The 10,470-nt window shown below is 45.0% G+C and overlaps 2 non-coding genes across 2 annotated transcripts; both read left to right on the top strand.

Moving 5' to 3' along the window:
- The first annotated feature begins 1,782 nt into the window (after positions 1-1,782).
- Positions 1,783-1,946, top strand: LOC138431027 (U1 spliceosomal RNA). The gene has a single exon (XR_011253504.1). It is a non-coding gene; the product is annotated as a U1 spliceosomal RNA (small nuclear RNA).
- Positions 1,947-4,109: 2,163 nt separating this feature from the next.
- TRNAQ-CUG (transfer RNA glutamine (anticodon CUG)) lies at positions 4,110-4,181 on the top strand. The gene has a single exon. It is a non-coding gene; the product is annotated as a tRNA-Gln (tRNA).
- Positions 4,182-10,470: the final 6,289 nt, after the last annotated feature.

Genomic DNA, 10,470 nt, shown 5'->3' on the forward strand with positions numbered 1-10,470 from the left:
AGAAAACAAACAAACCTCCTTCTTCAAGCAAACACATCATCTCTCTATCCCTTATTTTGGTCATCAGCTTCTTCAGAATCAACTTTTGTATTCTGTATGGTGAAAAAAGGAAAAACATGGTACCTGGGAGAGGTAAGGAATGAGGATGAAGTAAGAAGGTGCACAGAGAATACACCACATAGAACTTTGAGATATAACTCTTGTCAGCTACAAACTGGCACTTGCCATCTACCTTTATAAGGATTAAGTGCTGCAGCCACTGATTTTCCACACCCCCTGAAAGGAGTTCAGGGTGGAGAGCAGAAATGAGCCCACTCTGTGCTCTGGGAAAAACTGGCAGAACAAGTCTTCAGATAGTGATGTATTTTCAGGAGCCGATTTTATGACCCAAATATCTCGTAGTACCTAGAAAAGCACTAAAATCCTTCATGGTGACATGCGATCCTCAGGACTAGCAGTAACCTCTGCAAAGAATCTGCACTTGAATGCATGTGCTCTCCCTTCACCAAGACTACACATACACTGACCTTCACCCTTATCTTTGTGGAGCAAGTTCTCAGAGTTTTCTGAAATGCTGCCTCCTGAGCTCCTCATTTTGCCCCCAATAATACTCTAACTCACAACTCTGACGCTGTGCATTTTTTAAAGTTAGCGCCCTGAATCTATATGTCTACACACGGAACAGATACCTATAGTTTATTTTGTTCCTACAAATATATATGTTTACATTCATTGTTTTACAACGTATTACTTTTAAAACATAATTGGATCAGCGACACTGTGACATTCCTTTGCGAACCAAGGTCTGTCTAGTCAAGGCTTTGGTTTTTCCAGTAGTGATGTATGGATGTGAGTGTTGGACTGTGAAGAAAGCTGAGCGCCAAAGAACTGATGCTTTTGAATTGTGGTATTGGACGAGACTCTTGAGAATCCCTTGGACTGCAAGGAGATCCAACCAGTCCATTCTAAAGGAAATCAGTCCTGGGTGTTCTTTGGAAGGAATGATCCTAAAGCTGAAACTGCAGTACTTTGGCCACCTCGTGCGAAGAGTTGACTCATTCAAAAGACTCTGATGCTGGGAGGGATTGGGGGCAGGAGGAGAAGGGGACGACAGAGGATACGATGGCTGGATGGCATCGCTGACTTGATGGACATGAGTTTGAGTGACCTCTGGCAGTTGGTGATGGACAGGGAGGCCTGGCGAGCTGCAATTCATGGGGTCGCAAAGAGTCGTACACGACTGAACGACTGAACTGAACTGAACAAAGGAGAAATACTATTCGCAGCATGTAACACAGAATAAAGGTTAAGAATGCAAGGAAGGTGGCTAAATTCCCCTACATCTCAACTAAAGAATAAAGGGTCTGCTTCCACTGATTCCTGGGCTCCCTAAACTGTTGGGAATCATGACTTCACTTCTCCTTCAGCAGCCGGCCTGTCCATTGGTTGTCTGGGCTGGGGTGGGAGGGGAGATCAGGGGCATGGGACAGGGCTTGGGTTGGAGGACAGGAACCGCCTTATAGGTCCTGAATGGGGCTGGGCTTATGTAAATTTTGCAGCAGAAGTGGTACAGTTCCTGGCCTGCCACTTTGCTGGTTGAGCAAGTTTTCCGGAGATACTGCTTGGGTTTTATTAGAAGAGTTGTTAGGAGTGCCTGAGAGGCGCGGGAAAGGATGGGGTGCGGACGGTGGTGGAAGAGATGGGGGTGTGGCAATAGCAAAGTGAGCCTATGCGTACAGTGAACGTGTCTAAGGCTGTGCGGGCGACGGGCAGAATTACTTTATACTTACCTGGCAAGGCAGATACTGTGATCACGAAGGTGGTTCTCCCAGGGCTGGGCTCGCCCATTGTCCTGTGGGTGTGTAGACCTCTGCGGTTTCCCCAAAAGCGGGAAACTCAACTGCATAGTTTGTGATAGTGAGGGACTGTGTGTGCGCTTTCCCCTGGTAACTATGGTTTCAACAATAAAACTACTTTCTACTGTTATGTGGGATTTCTCTGGCAGCTCAGGTGATTTGAAACACCTCCCTGCAATGCAGGAAGCCCTCGGAAATATTTCCTGGAGAAGGAAATGGCAACCCACTCCAGTACTCTTGCTTGGAAACCCCATGGATGGAAGAGCCTGGTGAGATCGCAAAAAGTGAACATGACTAGTCAAACAAGTTCAGCTCAGTAGTGAATACACTGCTCCCTCAAGCTATTAACTTTTTATGTTTTGTATTATACATAGAGGTTATGCGTTGTTTCTTATATATATACTATAGTAGCTACTTCAGTTCAGTCTTGTTGTCTCTGTAGACCCCACGGACTGAATGCAGCACGCCAGGCCTCTCTGTCCATCGCCAACTCCCGGCGTTTACAGACTCAAGTCCGTTGAATTGGTGATGCCTTCCAGGCATCTCACCCTCTGTCGTCCCCTTCTGCACCCACCTTAAGTCTTTCCCAGCATCAGGGTGACTTCAGATGAGTCTGGGGGTACATCAACAGTTGTGTCTTGTCAGCCTGCTTATTTACATGCAGAGTACATCATGTAAAGTGCAAAACTGAGGATGCAGATGACACCATCCTTATGATGCCAGAAAGCAGAAAAAGTGAGAGTGATAAAAGTTGCCTTACAACTCAACATGCAAAAGACAGAAATCATGGTATCTGGTCCCATCACTTCATGACAAATAGATGGAGGAAACAAGGGAAACAGTGACAGACTTTCTTTACTTGGGCACCAAAGTCACTGCAGATGGTGACTGCAGCCATGAAATTAAAAGACGCTTGCTCCTTGGAAGAAACACTACTACAAACCTAGACAGCATATTAGAAAGCAGAGACATTAACTTGCCAACAAACGTCTGTCTAGTCAAAGCTCTAGTTTTTCTGTGGTCATGTATGGATGTGAGTTGAATCATAAAAAGAATAAAAGTTGCTCAATCCTATGCGACTCTGTGATCCCATGGACTGTGACCTACCAGGTTCCTCTGAGGCAAGAGCACTGGAGTGAATCACATTTCCTTCTCCAGAGGATCTTCCGGGCTTGGGGATGAAACCCAGGTCTCCTGCATTGCAGGCAGATGCTTTAACCTCTGAGCCACAAGGAGAGCTCAAAGAAAACTGAGCCCAAAACACTTGATGCTTTTGAACTGTAGTGTTGGAGACGACTCTTGAGAGTCAGACTGAAAGATTAAACCAGTCAGTCCTAAAGGAAATCAGTCCTGAATATTCATTGGAGGGACTGACGCTGAGGCTGACTCTCCAGTACTTTGGCCACATGATGCGAAAGACCCTGATGCTAGGAAAGTTGAAGGCAAGAGGGGAAGACGATGACAGAGGACGAGATGGTTGGATGGCATTACCGATTCAGTGTACATAAGTTTGAGTAAGGCGTGGGAGATGGTGAAGGGCAGGGAAGCCTGGCGTCGTGCAGTCCATGGGGTTGAAAAGAGCCAGGACAGAGAGGCTGAACAACAAAACAAACCCATACTTTCCACCGCTCAACGCTTACAGGATTTGGCACATTTGAACAGTCCTGTTACTGCTGTAAACCTTCCTTTAGGCTTAACTTATTTGGGGGCTCACAGTTCCTCCACCGGCATGGTGCAACGGGTGGGAAGGCCGATGCTTCCGACCCGAGCAAACGCCGTGTCGTGCCCCCACCCCCTCTCTTCACCCCACGAAGCCGGCGGTGGCCCGCAATTCTACCCTTGGACCTGGGTACCAGGCATGGGACAGCCCACGAAGTCCCAAGGGCTCTTCTGAGGACGTTCAGAGTTCCCGGCGCAGCAGGAAGAGGACAACTGCAAAGAGGGAGGGGGCTTTTTAAAATGTTTCCTGGCGGGAATGTTACCTCAGGGCAGAAAACTCTAGAAATACCAGCAGAGCAGGAGCATTTGGGGGAGGCCTAAAAGCCCCTGCCCGTCGCTCACCAGGAATGGGTTTCCTCTCATTCCACTGCGTCCAAAGCTGTAGAGACGGCCGCCGCCGGCGAGTCAGGCGCCCCCTGGCGTCGGGAGGAAGCAGCTCGCGGCGGAGTGACAAGCGCGCCGGGAGGGAGGGCGGGCCTGGGACCGCGCGGCTGCGAGCCACACGGCTCAGCTGCTGGAGAGCGAGACGGCCGTGTTCCCACGGTGTAATGGTCAGCACTCTGGACTCTGAATCCAGCGATCCGAGTTCGAGTCTCGGTGGGACCTTTCCCTTTAGGCCGCACGCAGGGTCTTTTACTGGCGCAGGCGGAACTCAGTCTCCAAAAGCGACCTGCGCCTCAGGTGCGCGCTGAGTGGACCTGCTCTCCCGCCCCAGCGCCCAGCTCGTCCTGCTCTCGGGACCAGAAGGTCTGGGTCCCGCGAAGGAGGCCCTGGGCCCCCGTGCTCTGCCGCCTCCCGCTCAGCAGTCGAGGTCCGAAACCTGCTGCTCTGAGCTGCACACGTCCGTGGACCACGGGGAGGTGGGGGACGAGCCCGTGGCGTCCCCGCAGGACCCTGCGGCTCTGCCGGTCAATGGTCATCGGAGGCCCGGCCCCGCCGCCAAAGGGCGCAGCGACCGAAGCACTGCTACCCACTGTCGGGTCACCCTGGGTCTCGAGGTAAAAGGCAGAAGCTGCGCCCACTGAGTCCTGCCCCACGAGGGGGCTTCAGACCGCATGTCTTCCTGTGAATAATGGTCCGGGGGCTGTGATGTCATTGACCAGCCCGGGTGACAGCTTTCAGGGCGGGGTTCCAGACCTGAATGGGAAGTACTATATTTTATGCAGGTGCCCTATAATTCACAGTTTTGATTCATCCTATTTCAATTTATTTCAGAACTTCTCGCTCCTCAGTCTCCTTTGGACACAAAAAACCGCTGTTAGGCTAAGACTTGAACCTTGACTCCAGGAAATCTTGTCCTTTCACCAAACTCAGCCAGAAAGAGGAGTCTGGGTGGTGTATTCCAGCGTCTGAGATCAGGGGTCAGTTACCCACGCCTTTGAGACACTTGCAGATCTTATAGTCAGGACCAGAATAGTGAATATATTCTATATAGTTAGATTTGAGTTGCAAACAGCATTCACTTTTTTATCATTATAAAATTGACTTTTTAAATGTCACTTCTAGACATTGGAAGAACGATGTAACTTTGTGGAACAACCATATAGATGAAAACTATAAAACAGTATAATTTATATGTACCCTGAACAGTGACAAAAGTTTTTTAAAAGCTGCTTTCCTTAATTGTGTTATTATTGGCATTGTTGCTATTTCTTATTCCACATGATGTGGGGATAAGCAAAGGAGATTGTATGAAATCTTATATTTCTATTACTCTGTGTCCTTAAAAACAAAAAATACTGGTATACAGAAAAGAGGCAGATGAAAGATAAACATTCAGTAAAGCCTGACATTCTGAATTTGAATATATACATTCATACGAAGATGAGTATGTATTTCCTACTTCTGTTCACTGGAAATGCCTAGAAATAAACCAAATCCAGTAAGCATCTTAAGGTTCCAATTTGATTTGGGAATAACATTTTGCACAAAAGGAAACCCGAGATTCTTAGAAAAATGACTGAGTCCAGGTCAGGGGCAGAAAATATTCAGGATCAAAGAGAAGCACCTTGTCATAGTGTTATCAAGAAAGGTCTCAAATACTATTAGAACCTTTTCAAAAGAATTGAGGAGCCAGCTTAAAGTCACCTTCACTGCCAGAAGAGAGATAATTTGAGTATTGATAAGAGCTATGTTGCAATAAATTGAAATACTTCACGGTGTTTGAAATTTTGAATTCATATTAGCACACAGGGGACAAAAAGAAATAAACAAATTGGTGACCACAGAGGATACTTGGAGCATGGCTCACTAAGCTGCAGTTTTGTTTACAGAGGATACCACTGAGTAACTAAACAGTATTTAGTATTTAGGAGAAGTTTCTTTTTATGCAAGCGTTCCAGTTAAATACTACATGATGATGGAATATCACCATTTCGTGCCGCATAATCAGTAAATGGATGGAGAGGTCTTGAACTAAAAGGGCTGGTAATACTGTCTGAGGAAACACACAGGACTTGATGTGCCTCCTCATCAGAGTGCGCACACCACTTCTGAAGTAGTCTTGCCAGGACTGCAAGTGTGACTCTCATCAGTCTCTGTATCTACAGCTCCAAAGTAGGGGCCACTAGACATATGGCTGTTGAATAGTTACAAAGTAGTAGGACTGAGGACCTGGATGTTCATTTCTAATTCATGTGACTGTCACCTTAAAAGTTGGAGACATGCACAATATTTTTCTATTAAACACAAGTTGTTATGGGGAGGGAGGTGGGAGGGGGGTTCATGTTTGGGAACGCATGTAAGAATTAGATTTTAAAATTTAAAAAATAAAAAACTAAAAAAAAAATTTTAAATGCTACAAATCTAAAAAAAAAAAAAACACAAAAAAAACCCATGCCTGTTTTAAAAAAAATAAATAAACACAAGTTTAAAACATTGGTAGAATTCTATTTCCTTTCAATATGTGCTCAGTTGCTCAGTTTTATCCAACTCTTTTGGGTCCATGGATATGAATCCCACCGGGCTCCTCTGTCCATGGGATTTCCCAGGCTCGAATACTGGAGTGGGTTGCCATTTCCTATTCCAGAGGATCTTCTTGACCCAGGGATCGAATGTGCATTTCTTGTGTCTCCTGCATTGGGAGGGAGTTCTTGGGAAGCCCCATTTTCCTTTAAGGTATATATGGAATTATCAGCTATGTAGAAGATTATATTTGCATTATTGTGCTCTTATACTTTTTAGTGGTCAATGTGGTGACTAGAAAATTTAAACTACGAGTGTGACTTGCATTTTCGTTACATTACAGCGCTGCTGTGTATTCTACCACCAAGAAGGAGGTATGAAAGACAGAAACACTTATTAAAGTACACCCTAGTATACAGTTTAGACTGTGGCAATGCTACAGAAAAATGAGCTCAGTTTCTTCAACAAATGAATGATTTAAAGGGGAAATAAAGGGCAGCAATAGACCAATCGAGATGGAGAGAGGGTGAGAGAGAGAGAGCAAAGAAGGAAGGAAGGAAGGAAAGAAGAAATAGAAGGTAAGCATACATGTAAGAGACTTAAATGCATTATCTTAGGGATTCCAGTTTGTGGATTCTATTTGGATCCAAAAAAGAAGACTAACTTAGAAACAATATTGGAGGAGCGGGAGGGGGGCTTCCCTGGTTAAGAACGTGCCTAGCAATGCAGAGGACACAGGTTTGATCCCTGGTCCAGGAAGATCCCACAGGCTGTGGGGCTCCTAAGCCACAAGCTGCAACAACTGAGCACATGGGCAGCAACTACTGAAGCCCAAGAAACCAGCAAACGACAAGAGAGTAGCTCCCCCTTTCCACACCTGGAGAAGCCCTGTGCCAAGCTATAAAGACCCAGGGCAGCCATAAATAAATAAATTAACTTAAAAAACCCTATGTGATCAATAAGCTAGAAAAAATGCTGCATTTTAAAAAATGGAAAATGTGAATAGTCTTTTATGATATTAAAGATTTTGAATTTATTTATGATTATAATGCCATGATGATAATACTTTCAAAAAGAGTTCTCACTGAGGGGAAACATGCTGACATAATTATAGATGAAACATGATGTCTGAGATTTCCTTTAAAAAATATAGGAAATGGTAAATGCATGGATTGTAGTAAGACAAGTTCAGCCATAAGCTGGTCATTGTAGACCATGTCTGACAAAGATGGGCCTGTTCTGTTATGTCTACTTTTGTGTACTATTGAAATTTCAGATTTGAACAAGGATGCTAGGAGAACACAGGACCACCTAGAACAATAGCAGCTGAATCTCTCAACATACAATTCCAAGGGGTAGGGACTAAGAGAGAGAGTCAAGGCCACCACTCAGAACCCAGCCCCAAACACCCAGGGCCCGGAGAGGCCTGTGGGCGTGGCTTGGTCTGTACTCAGCTGGGTCTGGGAGCCACACAGCAGCAGAGGATCAACAACGACCCTGCACACAGAGGAGAGCGCAGCAGGGAGGGCGTACTCCAGACAGAGCTCAGGTAGAGTAACTCACAGAAAGAGCATGTGGATCAACTCAGAGGGTGTCTGCGACACGGTTGGCTCTAGCTCTGGTGACTAGGGAATTGATAGGAAGGGGTTCGACAGTGCACAGGACCGAGGGTGACAGTCTTGAGGAGGCACGATTACTGGGATCAGGTGTGAGACCGAGCTGAAGGCAGCATCCTTTGCACACTTGTGGTGATGAAAAAAGAACGGTGCAACTGGCAGAAATGAAAGGTCCTACTGGAAGAAATAGAATCCCCAAATCAAGAGACACACCATGCCTTTCCCCCAAGCCTTAGCTCTGCTCGAATAATTGCACAAAAGTTAGAAAGTTAAGTCGCTCAGTCGTGTCTGACTCTTTGCACCCACATGGACTGTAGCCCACCAGGCTTCTCCATCCATGGGATTCTCCAGGCAAGAATACTGGAGTGGGTTGCCATTTCCTTCTCCAGGCGATCTTCACGACCCAGGAATCGAACCCAGTCTCCTGCATTAGAGGCAAACACTTTAACCTCTTAGCCACACGGGAAGAGCCATAATTGCATAAGACAGACCTAAAACAAAGAAATCAAGTAAGCCACTCAAAGCACTAATCCCTTCTGACCTGGAACAACTGTCTGTCATTTAGGTAAACCTAGTCATGTGAAAATGAAAACTATATAGCTGACGTTTCTTCCAAGGTGGCAGAAGAAAAAAGTGTCAAATGAGAGTCAAAAATTTCAGCAAGTGAAAAATTTGCCTCAAAATCTATCAAAAAACCTTGGGAAATGTAAAATGGCATCCATATTTTGATTTGTTCTGAACAAAGCACTTGTAGATACATGCACATGGAAAAACCTTCAATATTTTATGTAAGAAATACAGAACACGAGATAGAAGTAGACAGGAAAAAAGAAATGAGAAATTGAAACTGGCAGAGATTTAAAAAATTAAAAGTAAAATACCTTGAAAAAATAAAAGGCAGAATGAGGGAGAACATATTTATCCCAGGTTATAAGGGACACTGCATTAAAAATGAAAGCATCAAACAGAATAGAAGTGAACAAAACAGAGTGAGAAAGGATCAGAGAAAAGTCATAGAGACCTAGTGGAAATAGAGCTGGAATGGTCAGTTCTAAGACCTATCCTAGTAGAGTGAAAGACTTTTTTTAAAAAAGAAAAAATGTCCTGAAGCTCCAGACCACCCTTTGCCCTCAGTGAAGAAAACTCAGGTTACATTCTACATCTCAGCAGAGCATACAAAGTAAGATATTATTTTTTAAAAAAATCAATAGAACTCATTGTGGACAAGTTCTTTATATTTAGCCAAGGTGTCTGTACTGTATCAAAGCAACAGAAAACTAGCATGAAATATGTCAAACTTAAGGAGCCCTCAGTCCATCATGAGAAATCTTTAAAGATGAACTCTGCTCATCAAGAATTGACAAGAAACTATGAGTTTTGTATATCTGGTCATCACTGAATATATGTGATTGTAGATTTAAGCCACTGTGTCGTGGGCCCTGCTCTGGGGGCAGCCTAGGTACACCCTCAAACTTCTGCAGGGAGGCTGTTGGTACTCCCAGAGTAGAACAGCCATCCTGTGCCACCAGGAGGTCAAAAGGACCCAGTGGGCCCCTCCTCCAGCTCCTACTTCTACCCTACCAATTAGCACATTAACAAAAACAGGTAGGAAAAATATAGTACATAAAGGGTATACATTTGATTGGGTTGAAATAATACAATAAGGTAATACCACTATAAGGTAGGTAAAGAGAGAAGAAAAAAGCAGAATAATGTCCTCGAGCATCACAGTACTAAAAAGTTGAAGCTGACAGATAACATTTAAAACATATACTTCAAATACTAGAAAGAAAGTGAAAGTGAAAGTGAGGTCGCTCAGTGGAGTCCGACTCTTTGCGACCCATGGACTGTAGCCCACCAAGCTCCTCCATCCATGGGATTCTCCAGGCAAGAATACTGGAGTGGGTTGCCATTTCCTTCTCCAGGGGATCTTCCTGACCCAGGGATCGAACCCAGGTCTCCCACATTGCAGGCAGACGCTTTAACCTCTGCACCACCAGTGCTAGAAAGATGACAAAATACTAAAGGACTAACGTGTCAAAAATCTTAGTGCACTAACTAGCTATCCAGGCCTTTCAAAATACCAAGCAAAAGACACACACCCACAAATATGCACACACAAAGAAAATAAAATAACAGAGAAAGAAACACAGAAGATACAGTCTACTACAAATGGTAAACATAGATGAAAAGATGTGAGAGGAGTTTAAGATACAAACCTGAACAGGAGAAACAAAGGGGCTTCCCTGGTAGCTCAGCTGGTAAAAATCTGCCTGCGATTCAGGAGAGCTTGGATCGATTCCTGGTTTTGTAGGATTCCCTGGAGAAGGGATAGGATACTCACTCCAGTATTCTCGGGCTTCCGTGGTGGAATC

This window comes from Ovis canadensis, chromosome 1, assembly GCF_042477335.2.
Source record: "Ovis canadensis isolate MfBH-ARS-UI-01 breed Bighorn chromosome 1, ARS-UI_OviCan_v2, whole genome shotgun sequence".
NCBI classification, from domain to species: domain Eukaryota; kingdom Metazoa; phylum Chordata; class Mammalia; order Artiodactyla; family Bovidae; genus Ovis; species Ovis canadensis.